The following is a 16,866-nucleotide window of genomic DNA, read 5'->3' as shown; positions in this document are numbered from 1 at the left end:
AATATTGTATTTTCGCCTTACGCGACTTGTTTTCTTTTGTTTTTCAATAAAAATCCAAATGCTAAATTCTTACAGCATTAAATTTCTCTATTTATTTGTATTCTATTTACGAGGATTTGTATCGCGCACGTATCTCACCACACAAGGCGACTCAAGGCGCATGTTACCTATTAATGCCGTGTGAGATGGATTTTTTTTTTTTTTTTTTACTCTACTCTGAGTTCTGACGATGGCACATGTCCCTCTTTAAAAATATCCTCCGAAAAAAATCGTGCAAAACAGGGTCAAGCTGTATCTTCCTTTTTTTACCCAAAGATGGAGATGTTGGATGGAATTTGGCCTGACAAAAAAGTCGGCATTTTTTCTTCCAACCTGTTACAAGGGCCTCCGGACACGTTTCGCAGAGCGGAATTGTCTGTCATCCCGAAGTGCACTGGAACACCAGAACATGCATAATGCCAGGCGTATATATGTGACTGCGTGCGGCAGTATATTTGAGTGTGAAGTTTTGTGTGTACGTTTTGCAGTTGAAAAATATCCCCACTTTTAGCCACGACATGAAATAGAGAGAGAGAGAGAGAGAGAGAGAGAGAGAGAGAGAGAGAGAGAGAGAGAGAGAGAGAGAGAGAGAGAGGGTGCAGAGAGAGAGAGACAGAGAGAGAGAGGGAGAGAGAGAGAGAGAGAGAGAGAGAGAGAGAGAGAGAGAGAGAGACAATGACAATGACAATGACAATGACAAATCTTTATTTTTCGAGGGTGACAAGAATAAGCATAGTTATGCTTTTTTGCATCTGGCCCTCGCCCTAAAGAGGGACTAAACTAGAGAGAAAGAGAGAGAGAAAGAGAGAGAGAGAGAGAGAGAGAGAGAGAGAGAGAGAGAGAGAGAGAGAGAGAGAGAGAGAGAGAGAGAGAGATCAAATCAAATTTTATTTTTCGAGGATTGTGGCATAAGCAATACAACGAGCTTTTTTTCAACCAGCCCTCGCCCAGAGAGGGGACTAATCTAATCACATATTTACACGGATATTAACGTAGAAAAAAAGGTAGAGAAAAACAACAACATATGAATATTTACACATTACATATTATACACAAATATAAAGCGTCGTATATGTAACGTAGTGAAAACAATGCTGAATACACATGCATGAGTAAATGTGTTATTAAAGCTTTGAGTGTTTTTGTGTGGATATAATGAACACTGATGCTTTGGACAAATGAAAATATAACCAAACGAAGTCTTCCATCACTGTGATTTTTCGTAATTTAACATTAAATACAGTGAAAGGTGTTTTTTGAAAGTATTGAGACTCATTGGGACTCTCACAAATTCCGGGAGAGAATTCCACAGGACGCTACCAGAATAGGCTAAGCTTGATTTGAAGAGATCTATCTTTGGGATTGGGACGTTAAACTTTCGGGAGAGAGAGAGAGAGAGAGAGAGAGAGAGAGAGAGAGAGAGAGAGAGAGAGAGAGAGAGAGAGAGAGAGAGAGCTAGAGAGCTAGAGAGAGAAAGAGAGAGAGAGAGAGAGCTAGAGAGCTAGAGAGAGAGAGAGAGAGAGAGAGAGAGAGAGAGAGAGAGAGAGAGAGAGAGAGAGAGAGAGAGAGAGAGAGAGAGAGAGAGAGAGAGAGAGAGAGAGAGAGAGAGAGAGAGAACTCCATTCCACAATGTAATTTGCGAGCTTCGACAAGGGTAAAAGTAAAGGGGAATGCCGCAGTTCCTAATACTGCCCTCTTAATGCCATCAACTACGGCATCCCGAATCCTAAACCCCATCATCAGTGATGGCTGAATTTGACAGACTTCTCTTTTTGGCAAAATCAATCTCGTCGTTTACTGTATGTACGCCACACGCAGACATAAATCATCATTTAACGCATCAAAAACTGTGTTATGTGGACACATATATACATATAAATAAATAAAAGATGTCCAGCTTCGAAAAGTTGTCACCGCATGGAAAATGCCAACATTTCGCCGAAAACTTTTCCGCCTGAGCTAAATCTACGACCGCAATTTGATATAAACTGTGTTCGAAAATGTATTACCACCAGCACCAAAGAGGTTTGCAAATGTTTTCTTGGCGAGATTTTGGAAATAAGACACTCTCATCAAATATGAATAGCCATTTCCACAAACAAGAAAAAAAAACATGGGACGTCACAATTTGTTTAATATTTCCGCAGCTTTTCTTTGCTTTTGTTCCTTTCTTAACACACTAGTCTTTCCGAAGCCCACGCTCTGAACACGACACCAGACAAATGTATGGACAACGACGGAATAACACCAGCGAAATTCGACTCGGCTGTTTAGTGGCAAGTCGACACCTATTTCCAAAGAGAAAAAAATGCTGATTTGCTGGTACTGTTGTCATGGCACTGCCAATTTCCGACGAGTGTACATCCTCTAGCTCCAGTTTCACTTGCGCATATGACGTCCAAGAAAAACAAACATGAAATGAGAATAAACATGAACAAAAAGAAAAAAATGGAAAGATAAAAATAGCTTGGGCGTCAAACTCTGTTCAGGTTATGATGGAAGTTGTTTAATGTTTGTCTTTCTGCTCTCCGTTTCCTTATTGGCATCATCACGATCACATAATTATCATATTCATCTTCCTCTATCCCTCACCCGCTCCCTTGATCCTTTGCTGCTCCGCCTTGCCTTCCTCCTCCTCCTCTCCTCCTCCTCTCCTCATCCTCTCCTCCTCCTCTTCATCATCATCATTACCACTATCCTAATTAGCACGTTACACTCTAGAGAAGACTATAATACAGAAGCTTGCTTATTCTGATCTGGCATTCCTACTGTTTTGCATTAAAAGCTAGTCAATGTGTTGTGTGTCAGAATGATCAAGATTTTTTTATCTGGAGGGTAGCTCAAAGAAAAATACAAAAAAATCATACCTGTATTTCAAAGAAAGTACAGATTCATATCAGCTTTGGGGGTCAGATTAATTCAAATTTGCCTATGAAACCACTGCCCTTGAAAACAGCATGCACAAATTGTCTCCGCTGATAAACAGAGCATCAAACCCATCGAACCAACAACAATACCCCAATTTTAGCATCAAATGCTTAAAATTGTTTTCAGAATAATTTCCACATATGACCATTCTCTTTTGTGTCAACCATCCCATGCAGTTTGTCATTACCACGTGTCTGTAAATGTATCTTTCTGGGATTCTCTAAATATGATGTGCATGGCAAACTCAAAACAAAACAAAAAGATTCAAGACTGAGCTACTGAAAGATATATCTTAGTTTATCGAGAACACCCATATGCACATGAACGTCCCAGTCCAACTTTCGCATTCGGTCACTGCGCATGTGCAAACATTGCAACGTAATCTAAGATCGTGTTCATGTTGAGCATATATTTCTCCCTTCGACCATCTTTCAAGCCATCTAGTAAAAAAAAAACCACGTTTGCCCAGTCTTGAGCCATGTTTGTTTGTAAGTAAACTATCAACGCAAAGATCTTTTCTTTCGAGAATGTCAGCGGATAAAGTGCACATGAGATCTCAATAATGGAGGCTGAACAGACGATTCAACTATGTGTGCCTGTGCAGTGACGAATGAGAAAGCTATGCTTGGAGGAACTTAAAGACCGCAACACCGCTACTGCAAATACTTCAAGATGTATCTTGCTTTCCCAAGACTACCAATATGTCCGGCGTAACATTTTTTTGGTTCGAATTACGGTGTATCGCATCAACACTTTGGGTAGGGGGAAAGAAGTTGAAGTAGGTTGTAAAACTGTCGCCTGGGTACTCATACTGTCAATTGGGTGCAGGTAATGTTTATGTCTGTGTCTACGTGTCACTGTGATTTCTTTATAAGTGTGTTTATTTTCGCCCTTCTTTCAAGCTGTGGACAAACTGAAGTAGACGTGCGTAGTGATTTGTATGAAGCTACTGTAAATATTTTCTCCAGACAAAAAAATAAAATAAAATAAATAACAAAACACGACTCATATCTATCTTCTAATATATATATACGACTTTGTGTGTGTGTGTGTGTATGTGTGTGTTTGTGTGTGTGTCCGCGATGCCAAGCCAAAGTTCTCGATGGATCTCTTTCAAATTTGGTGGCCATATTCAAGTACACCCCGGACACAACCTGGTCGATGAGATATTTCAACACGTGCTCTCAGCGCGCAGCGCTGAACCGATTTTGGTTTTTCTCTGGATCCATTCCCAGTAACTCTTCCTTATCTTCTCCAGTGTTTTCAGCGTGTATCTCCCTTCCTTTGTGTGGCGTCAATCCATATTCCCGTTTCTATTTTCAGAAGGTCACTGTCGACAACGCTCAATCCATATTCCCGTTATACTTTTTTTACTCTTCTCCAGTGTTTTGCGCGTTTGTCTCCCTTCCTTCGTGCGGTGCGCCGCCAAAGCCGGCGTACACCCGGCAAAGCCGGGTCCCCGGCGCAGCCGGGTATTCGGCTCGACTTCTTCCCGGCGAAGCCGTACCCGGCGAAGCGGGTATTCATCTAGTCGTATATATATTGCTGAAACTACCCTGTATCCTATTACAGTCATGTATTATCTAAGCACATCGTTTGAGCCACAGGCAAGGTGCTAGCTAAAACTCGCAGCTTCCCAAAGATGTAATAAAATGTTATCCAAATTCTCCCCGCTTTTTTGTCCAACTATGCTACAACTGTAACAAGTAACAACTATAGTAGCATCAAATCCCTTTGCCTCTGGCTGCGGCAGGTTTTCTCAGTTGCCAGTGAAAAAGAGGTCCTATTTTTGACCGACGTTTGCTCTTCAATTATGCTGGTAAATTATGTTGCTTGATCACACTGCAGGAAACACAAGCAGCCCTGTTGTTTCTGATTACCCATGGGAGTTTTACAGACGTGAAAACAGCTGCAAAAAGGCCAGTAACCCAAATCTTCGTTGCCCTCCTTTGTCAATCTGGCCCCGAATGTGAGCTAAGAGCATGAAACAAATCTTCGATTTGACCCCTGTTATTTCTCGGTACTTACATTATTCAAGAATAAATTCGTTGCCAGTTACACAAGTAAATTTTTTTTTTTTTTCTTGTTCCTTCTCCCAGTATGCTTCCACGCCGCCCCGTCCCAGCACTCATTGCAACATCCACCCCTGAACTTCGTTCCGCCGCCAGACTTTGTCGAATCAATGAGCCCCCAGTGTTGGTCAGACACCTGGGCACCCTCACTAATTTTACAGACACTCCAGGGAAGGATGTCAGGCCGCTGCGGTAGGCTACCCTCGGAAGATGACACTGCACTGCTGCTGAGTCACTTCGACGGTGTTCAGTATTGGTCCTGTTCCTGGCCAAGGACACAGGCACCGCTACCTACTAAGCCCTCTACTTTCGACACTGACTGTTAAGTCGCGGAGCCAGACTGAGTGAGCGTCTCCTCAGAGAGCAGACCGCCACTGCGTCCCTCCGTCGACCCCCCCGGAGCATCCCAGGCTGGCAGCAGAATATTCAGGGATGGCTGGAACAGGAACACTGGGACCAAGGTCACCATGAGAGCCCTGAGCAGGAAGGGTCACAAGAATCGAGACAAGGTTTTTACACCCCCGGTATAGGGGTGTGTATAGGATTCGGTCGATGTGTTTGTTTGTTTGTGTGTTTGTGTTCGCATATAGATCTCAAGAATGAACGGACCGATCGTCACCAAACTTGGTGAACAGGTTCTATACATTCCTGAGACGGTCCTTACAAAAATTGGGACCAGTCAAACACACGGTTAGGGAGTTATTGGTGGATTAAGATTCTACAAGGACTTATAGAGGGACATATTAATGGTCAAAGGGAAATAACCTTCTCAGTTGGTGGCAGTGAGAATGGTAAGGACGGGGGTGTTTTTCCTACCTCGGAGGAATTTCTTGGTTTTTTTAATTTTCGCGCTTTCAGAGTCAATCGCATTCGTAAAGTGAATGACACTCGGCTGTGTGATCCCAGCCTCCCCATTGGAACTTTAGCACTTCCACTCTGGGTAGGAGCCGATCGAAGCTCGAAAAAACCCACGCACCCCTTATGGGATTCGAACCACGATCTCGCGGCCCGCAACCCGATGCGCTAACCACTGCGCTACGGGGGTCGGCAAGTAAATTTGTTCTTGTGTTGCAAATGCGCCATGCAAAATCCTGCATGAAGGTCGGCACTCACATTATTCAAGAATCAATTCTATGCCATTTACACAAGTACATTTGTTCTCGTAGGATTACAATACAATTACAACACCGTCGATATCATATGCATTTATATTGCCTGGACCTCCTTCTTCTGTCTGTCTGTCCGTCTGTGCGTGTGTATGTGTGTGTTTTATTCCTCTCTATAAACCTACAGGGAAAGCCACCCGTCGGGCATTTTCTGTACCTGAAACCCATTCATGCAACTGCATGCTCAGACCTTCAGGTCAAAACCGGGAGCCAGTTCGTCAATTTCGCCAGTAAACTTCATTGTCTGCAGTCATGTCTTGCGAGTGACAGGGAGAGGGTAAGGCCTCTATATACAATGAAAGGCCGGTCCCTTGATTGCAGTGCACGATTAGGTTATCAGTCTATCGGGGATTTATATATCTCTTTTAGCTCCAATCCTCCCGAATCTCTTCCTTTCGGCTTCTTTCCCTCCCCTGCCCTCCCGTTTCTGTGATCATTTTCCGTCATGAGAACGCGTGCGGATGCAATCCTTCAGGCTGGTACACAGGAGCTTGTAATATTGTAAAGTGCACGGTCAGGGCCAGTCGATCGAAGTATTGTAGCCTATAACCTTCTACTGTAAAAGTAGTAGTAGTAGTAGTACGTGTAGTAGTAGTAGTAGTAGTAGTAGTAGTAGTCGTAGTAGTAGTAGTACGTGTAGTAGTAGTAGTAGTAGTACGTGTAGTAGTAGTAGTAGTAGTACGTGTAGTAGTAGTAGTAGTAGTAGTGGTAATAGTAGTAGTAGTAGTAGTAGTAGTGGGGGTAGTAGTAGTAGTAAGCCCAGTCGTACTCCGATCGACAGGCCCCTGGCGAAACACTTTTATACAAGCTCCTGTGGGCTAATTCCAGAGGTTGGACATCATCAGTGACTTTCTTCTTCTTCTTCTTCTGCGTTCATGGGCTGAAACTCCCACGTACAATCGTGTTTTTGCACGAGTGGATTTGTACGTGTATGGCCGTTTTTACCCCGCCATTAAGGCAGCCACACGCCGCTTTCGGAGGAATGACATCATGACCATATTCGGGGGCTATGAAGGTGTAGAATCTACGCATTCCACTTTCTCTCATTCCAAAGTCATTTTCTGTGCCGACGACACATTATCACCGAGCACGTGCATCAAGCAGGATAAGTCCTGGTGTGGAGCAGTTCTCTCGTTGTTAAATAACTTTCTGTGTCAGTGACACATGTATCTTTAACTGATCGATAATCAATTGATCACTTCGATCATAATTGCTGTGTCAAAGTTTCTTGGATACCTATAGACTTCAAGTACTAGGTCATGAATTCGTGGGTTAAAATGAAATCAACCATTTTTGTAAATGTATTCAACCAGATCGATCAGGGGTTTCTCTTGTGGAATGCCAGAGCGGAAAGCATACAAGAATTTTAAAAAAATTTAAAAAACATTGAGGAAATTTTTTTGGATTCATACAAGAATTAAGCTCTAAGCTTAGGAGTTGAGGACTATTCGGCAGCGAAAAGCAAATACATGCTATCACTGTAATAATGAAATACTTACACCTTCACTATGGGCAACTGACGTTCAAAGATATGTTTCAAGATTTTACTGCAAATTTGACTGATCATGTCATTAAAAGTCTGAAAGACCAACCTTCTTCGTCTTTAGCGCTCGATGATGGTTGTGTCCATATCCGTTGCCCCGTGATTTTAATGAGAAAGAGCACACACACACAAAAAAAAACTAACAAAATTCCCCTTTTCCTTCCCAAAAACACATACCATGAGATCCAGAAAAAAAGTATCCAAGCTATCACTATCAGTAAAATAAAATAAAACTCATAATTATACATGTATGATAGATCTATATAATACGCTTACGCAGTTCATTCTGATCCAAGAAACTCGAGAGAGCGGCGTGGAGAGATGGACATTTCACATACGACGGCAAGCTGGCCTGATCTGTACGGCGCTTCAAAGCGGAACATGAGGTGGAACAATTGTCATCCCAGATGTGAATGACTCAGCCTGATATATTTCGATATTAAAATGTCCTTACAACCTGTACCTGAGTGATACTGAAATCTGATACTGTACGTTGTAATACTGTGCCGGATTTTGTTCAGAGTACTTTCCATACTGGCGCATGACCACAACTTGATAATCAACCTAAAGCAACCCCTTGGGGCTCGCTCGCTCTCTCTCTCTCTTGAGCACACACACACACACACACACACACACACACACACACACACACGCGCGCGCGCGCGCACACACACACATTGACACGTGTTGGCAATAGTTGCAATACAGCAAGGGAAGGTCCAAGCACCGACAACTGTGTCTCAGTTTACCATTAGTAGTCACGAAGAGGTTGCTCCCCTTGAAACAGCCTCACAGAAACTTCGCCATATAATTTTGTAACAGGACTATTGATTAACATCTTTAACTAACGCGATGTAATTCATTGTTATAATGTTTTGCAAAGGAGATAACTTGCCTTCTTATCAATCACAAGCTGTAAAATGTTTGTAAAGTGACGTTATTTTTCTAACAATCCGCTCAACTGAGCTTTTAATCGCTCTCCCACAATGTCTACTAATAGTTTGTTTGTTTGCTTAACGCCCAGCCGACCACGAAGGGCCATATCAGGGCGGTCTACTAATAGTACTAAACTTACATAGTCAATGTAAAAAGTAGAAACTGTTAGTAAGTAACGATTTTTGGTGCTACTTGTGAACACACACACTAACAGACATACAAGATGGACAGACTCACAAACACATACAAATACAGTTGAACCTGCCTTAAGGGACCACCAAAGATACCAAAGCCTAAACTGAGGTCCCTACAGACAGGTGGTCTTTATGGAAAGGTGAGTTATAAAAGAAAGGGTTTCTTTGGGTGGTTGTAATTGGCAGGTAGCCGTTTTCAAGAGTTGTTCACCCGGGGTGGTAATTTATGACTGCACCAGCTAATCAACCTTCACAGTCCCTAAATACTTCAATAACCACATTTAGGCAAGAAGAACTCATCACTCATACACAAACACACACACAGACACGCATGCACACACGCTCACACACAACATGGCACAACTACTTGCATCCATGCCAATAAGCATCCACAACTCATTACACAAACACAAAAATGTGCACGCGCTAAATTACACCTAAATACATCTAAGCAACCCGGCATTAGCCCCCTCCATAAGGGCCCACTATTAATCAGAGCATAGGGAACAGGGGGTAATGGATTTCCCTTGTGGTAATTGTGCAGGAGTTGATTGATGAACTTTACCTCTGGGTTAGTCCTGCCTGTTCACAGAATTGACCTGCATAAATAGTGAGATGGAAGTCTAGCTGTAAAGGTTGTTGAACTGTTGGTACCACAAATAAACCCAATGCTAGGAAAACACAAATATACACACATATGCAGATGAACACACACACACACACACATACACACACACACACACACACACATACACACACACACACACACATACACACATACAAACACTCACATACACACACACACACACACACATTCCAATGGCTTTCATACTCTTGTACACCCTGCGCTTTGTGATGTTAAATTATTTGTTTAAAAAAATCCTTCACAAATTCAATTACATCTGCATACACACAATGAGCTGAAAAACCAGATTTCAAATATTGTGGCACTTGATGTTAAAAGAAATGATACACAATATTCCAAAGCTTGCTGTTTCATGCTGTTGAATCATATGTGCATAAAATTACTCATTATTGCAAAGTAGTGTCTGTGCATGTGTGTGTGTATGTGAGTGTTCAAATGGGCGTGTGTGTGCATGCATGTATGTTGTGCATGTGTCTGTGTGTGTCTCTCTCTATGACTATGTGTTGTGTATGTATGTGTGTGTCTCTCTCTATGACTATGTGTTGTGTATGTATGTGTGTGTCTCTCTCTATGACTATGTGTTGTGTATGTATGTGTGTGTCTCTCTCTATGACTATGTGTTGTGCATGTGTCTGTGTGTGTCTCTCTCTATGACTATGTGTGTGGCAGAGGTTAAAAGATTATGGGGTTAAGAGATGAAAGCCTAAGTGACACTAGGGTTGCATGCATTTTAATAGTTCAGTTAATTTCAGGAGAAATGAGTATCAACGTAAGCTCAACGTTCCCAGTACTATTTCAGTTTTGCTTTTTCCTTTAAAATGTCATGTTTGTCCTCATAATCATACTATACAAAAGTTGCTTGGGCTGTTTGCTTAACAAAAAATCAATAATTCCATGTCTATCCTTACTGCATGCCAACACACATTTTGCACACTCATTTGACTATAATATGTACATCTCTCCTGGGAGCAAAAACATCTGCAGGAAAAAGTTAGCTCTGTCTCTCTCAGGATCCGATTCCCTGCTTGACTGAAGCACATCTGAGGTGCACGAACAAAACAGAACTGTATATTTTGCAACAAAAAATTAATTCTGAAATTTGGAACGTTGGCAGTCTTTTTACATTTAGTCAAGTTTTGATTAAATGTTTTAACATAGACGGGGAATTGAGACGAAGATCGTGGTGTATGTATGTGTGTGTGTGTGTGTGTGTGTGTGTGTGTGTGTGTGTGTAGAGCGATTCAGACAAAACTACTGGACCGATCTTCCTGAAACTTGATATGAAAGTTCCTGGGTATGATATCCCCACACATTTTTTTCATTTTGTCGATAGATGTTTTTGATGATGTCATATCCGGCTTTTTGTGATTGTTGAGGCGGCACTGTCACGCCCTCATTTTTTAACCAAATTGATTGAAATTTTTGTCAAGCAATGTTCGACTCAGTCCGGACTTCGGTATTGCATTTCAGCTCAGAAGCTTAAACATAGGTTAATTAGTTTGCTCATTAAAGTTGTCATTAAAAACGACTTTTCACTTACAGATTAAAAAAGCATTGCGATGTATTCTTCGTTTTCTCCTGAATTCAAAAATATATAGATATTTTATGTTTACTTGAAAAAAGCGCTCAGACTAAAGAAAATAAGTCGAGTATAATGTTTGCATGCTTCGCGGAGACGAGCGTGACCCGTCTCAGTCTTCGATGTGGTTAGTCAAGACTATCTTAATATGGTGTGTGTGTGTGTGTGTGTGACTAGAGCGATTCAGAGAAAACTGTAGTCTGGACCGATCTTCTTGAAACTTAACATGAGAGGTCCTGAGTATGGCATCCCCAGACTTCTTTTTCATTTTGTTGATAAATGTCTTTGATGACGTCGTATCCGGCTTTTTGTGCATTAGTTGAGGCAGCACTGTCACGCTCTCATTTTTCAACCCAATTGGTTGAAATTTTGGTCAAGTAATCTTTGACGAAGCCCGGACTTTGGTATTGTATTTCAGCGGTTGGAGGCTTAAAAACTAACTAATGAGTTTGCTCATTAAAGTTGTCATTAAAATCAAATTCTCGCAAACAGATTTAAAATTGATTGCATTGTATTCTTCATCAAATTCTGAATCTAAAAATACATACATATATATATGTTATGTTTACTCTTTAAATGTGATCACAATTAACATAAATAGATTAATTAGTACTACAATTAAAATTTATCAAATCGATCCAAAAATGATTTCATCTTATTCTTTGTTATTTCCTGATTCCAAAAACATATAGAGCTAATATGATATGTTGTATTCAAAACAAGCTCAGAAAGTAAACAAGAATACAGAAAAGCGCGCTTTCCTGCTTAGCACCATTTGCTACCGTGCTATTCTTGCTTGTCAATTTCACTGCGTTTTGCACGTGGGAGGTGAAGCGATTTTCTTCTCGCTGCAATTGACGAAGCTGTATTGTCTGGATGACAAAATGCAGTGCGTTCAGTTTCATTCCGTGAGTTCGACAGCTTGACTAAATGTAGTAATTTCGCCTTACGCGACTTATTTAATGTTAATCTGTTACTTTGATGCAGACCGAGCTTGACTAAATGTTTTTATATCTCTTCACGCGACTTGTTTAATGTTAATCTGTTACTTTGATGCAGACCGAGCTTGACTAAATGTTTTTATATTGCTTCACGCGACTTGTTTAATGTTAATCTGTTACAGTAGTACCTGCCATATCCGGTCACCCATTAGTCATTGCAAAGGTGACGGCAAATATCAGGTGGCCGTTCATTACAGGCCCCCTCCTCCTCCAAAAAACCCAAAAAAACACGATCAAGTTTTCATGAAGAAAAGAAAGCGATCATCCACGAGCCGCCGATTCATTGTCTCTGTTAGTTTTGCTTTCGTTTATACATCTTAATTATTTGCGTGTTTAACTCGATCGTCCTGGCTAAGCTATTGTTTCGTACTACTATTATAATATGTATTTGAGTGTCAGATAAACAAGTGTTTCAAACTCACATCAGCTGTGATCGATCCGGAAGTGACTGCCGTAAATGTACATGTATGCGCATGTCTGTATTTACAGTTTGCGCATGCGTAAGTATTCATGTCGTCTGCTCGTGCTGTGCCGTCTGTGCACACAACACACACACACACACACACACACACACACACACACACACCACAGGCGCTCGCCCGCGAAAGTGACAAGTGGCCGTTAAGTGGCCGCTCCTGTCAAGTAAGAGGGGCACCTTAGGGCAAAAATCAGTGACCGTTGACCGCGTCAGACAGGTTAACGGCCATTAAGAGTCAATTATAGAAGGAAAACTCATTAGTCATGGGAAAGCTGGCCGCTCCGGGTAGGTTCACGCCCACGAAAGGGCCGGAAATGGAAGGGACTACTGTACTTTGATGCAGACTGAGCTTGACAAAATGTTTTTATATCGCTTCACGCGACTTGTTTAATGTTAATCTGTTACTTTGATGCAGACCGAGCTTGACTAAATGTTTATATATCGCTTCACGCGACTTGTTTAATGTTAATCTGTTACTTTGATGCAGACCGAGCTTGACTAAATGTTTTTATATCTCTTCACGCGACTTGTTTAATGTTAATCTGTTACTTTGATGCAGACCGAGCTTGACTAAATGTTTATATATCGCTTCACGCGACTTGTTTAATGTTAATCTGTTACTTTGATGCAGACCGAGCTTGACTAAATGTTTTTATATCTCTTCACGCGACTTGTTTAATGTTAATCTGTTACTTTGATGCAGACCGAGCTTGACTAAATGTTTATATATCGCTTCACGCGACTTGTTTAATGTTAATCTGTTACTTTGATGCAGACCGAGCTTGACTAAATGTTTATATATCGCTTCACGCGACTTGTTTAATGTTAATCTGTTACTTTGATGCAGACCGAGCTTGACTAAATGTTTTTATATTGCTTCACGCGACTTGTTTAATGTTAATCTGTTACTTTCATGCAGACTGAGCTTGACTAAATGTTTATATATCGCTTCACGCGACTTGTTTGTTTTTGGATTTGTATGTTTTGCGCACTTATTTAAACTGATACACGTACATCTCTCTTAGCAGTAATTCACATAAACAGCACAAAGCTCTGTCTCACTCAGCATTTTTACTTGAGATTGCAGCAGACCTGATGAAAGAAAAAACAAGTCGCGTGAAGCGATATAAAAACATTTAGTCAATCTGTAGGCATCAAACTAAAAGATCAACACCAAAAACCAGTCATCGCCGAGACTACATTCAGATAGTCTCGGCTAAACTTCCCCGAAGACCGAGACGGGTCACGCTCGTCTCCGCGAAGCATGCGAACATTATACTCGACCTATTTTCTTTTATTTTGAGCGCGTTTTTTCAAGTAAACATAACGTATCTATATATTTTTGAATTCAGGAGAAGATGAAGAGTACAATGTAGTAATTTTTTAATCTGTAAGTGAAAAATCGTTTTTAATGACAACTTAAACGAGCAAACTAATCAACGAATTGTTAAGATTCCAAGCTGAAATACAATCCTAAAGTCCTGCCTTCGTCGAAGATTGCTTGAACAAAATTTCAATCAATTTGGTAAAATAATGAGGGCGTAACAGTGCCGCCTCAACAATCACTAAAAGCCGGATATGACATATCGTCAAAGACATTTATCGAAAAAATGAAAAATCATGTCTGGGGATATCATACTCAGCTAGGAACTCTCATCGCAAGTAAGTTTCATGAAGATCGGTAGAGTAGTTTTCTCTGAATTGCTCTACACATACACACACACAGACACACACACATACATACACCACGACCCTCGTCTCGATTCGATCCCTGTCTATGTTAAAACATTTAGTCAAAACTTGACTAAATTTAAAAACTGCACATATTGCTCACTCATTTCAACTGTAAGTTACTACATCTTTCTTAGCAGTAAAACACATCTAAACTATATAATTATAAAATGTGCAGCCTCGTAGTAGCAGTAAAACACATCTAAACTATGAAATGTTTATCTCTCCTAGCTATAGTTCCAAGTAAAAGACATTTCAACTATAAATGTATACCTCTCCCAGCAGTAAAATACATCCACAGTACAAAGCTCCATCTCCCTCGGCATCTCTACCTGAAATTCAAGCCCACCTGAGGTAAAGATAACAGAAGTGCACTTGAATGCCTGGTGATCAAGAAGCAAAGTTTCAGCCCTGCATTGTAAAGTTATTGACTGGCTTGCGTTCTCCTTCGAGGCTATATATATGAAGTGAGTCTGAACGTCATGTGCAATGTAGTTGTCGAAAGCAGAGCTAACTGTGTGGATCACTATATTGATTGGAGGGGGATCAGTTTGCCAACACTCAAACACACATTATACCTGTCTGTTTCTCTCTTCTCTATCCCTATTAGTCTTGTGCCTGCTCTGAGGTGTGCACACACACACATTATCAGAATCTAACAGGCCTATAGGACTTAGCAAATAGGCTGTCATATTTATAATTGTCTGGTCTGTGCACAAGCACACTTCTTGCCTGGTCTTAACGTGCACGTAGAGAGAGAGAATGTGAGAGAGAGAGAGAGAGAATGTGAGAGAGAGAGAGAGAGAGAGAGAGAGAGAGAGAGAGAGAGAGACAATGTCAATGACAATGACAGAGAGAGAGAATGAGAGAGAGAGAGAGAGAGAGAGAGAGAGAGAGAGAGAGAGAGAGAGAGAGAGACAATGACAATTCTTTGTTTTATGAGGATAACAGAATAAGCATTGGAGAGAGAGAGAGAGAGAGAGAGAGAGAGAGAGAGAGAGAGAGAGAGAGAGAGAGAGAGAGAGAGAGAGAGAGAGTTGTACATAAACTACCTCAGGGACTCAGCAAATAGGCTGTCATATATTTCTATTTGTCTGTTGTGTGTGGCAAACACATTTCTTCCTGCACCAGGTGCTTCCAGCTAACATGTGTAACAAGCTGGCATGGGTCTTTCCCCAACACGTACAGTACTATATCTATTCAACTGTAAAGCCGCTATATTATTTTGTTTGTAGATTATTTCTCCACAACTAACTAATGAATCCTGTTGCTTTAATTCGCATATTAATGTACATGTAATCCAGCACTATTTCCTTTCATGTCTGTGTGTACATTTTTTTTAAACTTGTCCTGCCTTTCTTTTCATCTTTAATGAAACAAAAAATCATATTACACTCTCACAAATATGTCAAAGGAGCTGAACAAGCTGTGTGCATCTGGTTAATATCTGAAATAAATGTATAAATGCTTTTGTTAAAGATATATATATATATATATAATATATCATTGAGGAAAGCCTATTTGTGTATGCATGATTTAATTATGCTTTGCTGTCACCAAACAAAACAGCCGCCGATGCACATAGAAAAACACACAGAGAACAAACACACACACACATACACAAACACTGAACAAACACACACATACACACACTCACACAAAATACACACACACACACACACACACAAGTTGTAGTTGAACACACACACACATAAAGGTTTAACTATGAAGGATACTGTGATCTGGAAGGTATAAAACACATGTATGCAAAATGTTCAGGAGCTAGTACTAGTAGTAGTAGTGAACATATTAATGTTGTTTTGTTCTTTTTTATACCATGCTAAATCGTCTTCAGTATGCTGTAAGTGTAACTGACTGTATACATTCAGGTATAATTAGCAGACAATACAAGTTATGAGGAATCGGTTGTGTATATCACATTTTGACGCTTAGCCATAAACTTAAGGTTGCAATCATTCAGCTTTTTTGAAAGAGTGATTGAGTGCCTATTGTTTTTTGCTTGCCGTTATGCGACCAGATATATACTGGCATACATAGCTGTGGATTTGGAGCAATTATAAGCAACAATTAAATGTTACAACTTTGTGAATAATCAATTATCCAGAGGGTGTTACTGTTAGACCAACAACATTTCAAAGATAACTGCAAAATATCTGACAAGGAGGATATTTTCAAAACTCAGTAACCCTCATCATGTATACTTACTGTACTACCACTCGAGTCATTCTGTTTCATGTGCATTAGCTTTCACACACACACACACACGCACACATCACACACACACGTGTACGCATGCAAGCACGCGCTCTCACACACTCTCTCACACACACACACACACACACACACACACACATGCACACACGACTGAACAGATCGAGTGAGAGAGAGCTATGACAGTGAGATAGTCAGAGAGACAAAGAAAGTCAGTGAGAAGCTACCTATTGCTGCCTTCAGCTGTGACGAGCGTATACACCTAGTTTAGCTTCTGTTCTACACAATCTGTCAACGATCGGTACATGCGCTGTAACAATA

The 16,866-nt window shown here is 40.8% G+C and overlaps 1 protein-coding gene across 1 annotated transcript in view; it reads right to left on the bottom strand.

Moving 5' to 3' along the window:
* Positions 1-16,866, bottom strand: part of LOC138960268 (dipeptidyl peptidase 4-like) — a 163,063-nt gene that overhangs the window by 145,709 nt on the left and 488 nt on the right. The gene's annotated exons all lie outside the window — the stretch shown is intronic.

The sequence above is a fragment of the Littorina saxatilis genome, linkage group LG2 (assembly GCF_037325665.1).
Source record: "Littorina saxatilis isolate snail1 linkage group LG2, US_GU_Lsax_2.0, whole genome shotgun sequence".
NCBI classification, from domain to species: domain Eukaryota; kingdom Metazoa; phylum Mollusca; class Gastropoda; order Littorinimorpha; family Littorinidae; genus Littorina; species Littorina saxatilis.
The sequence above is the reverse complement of the archived record's forward strand: the minus strand, read 5'-3'. Positions and strand labels throughout refer to the sequence as shown.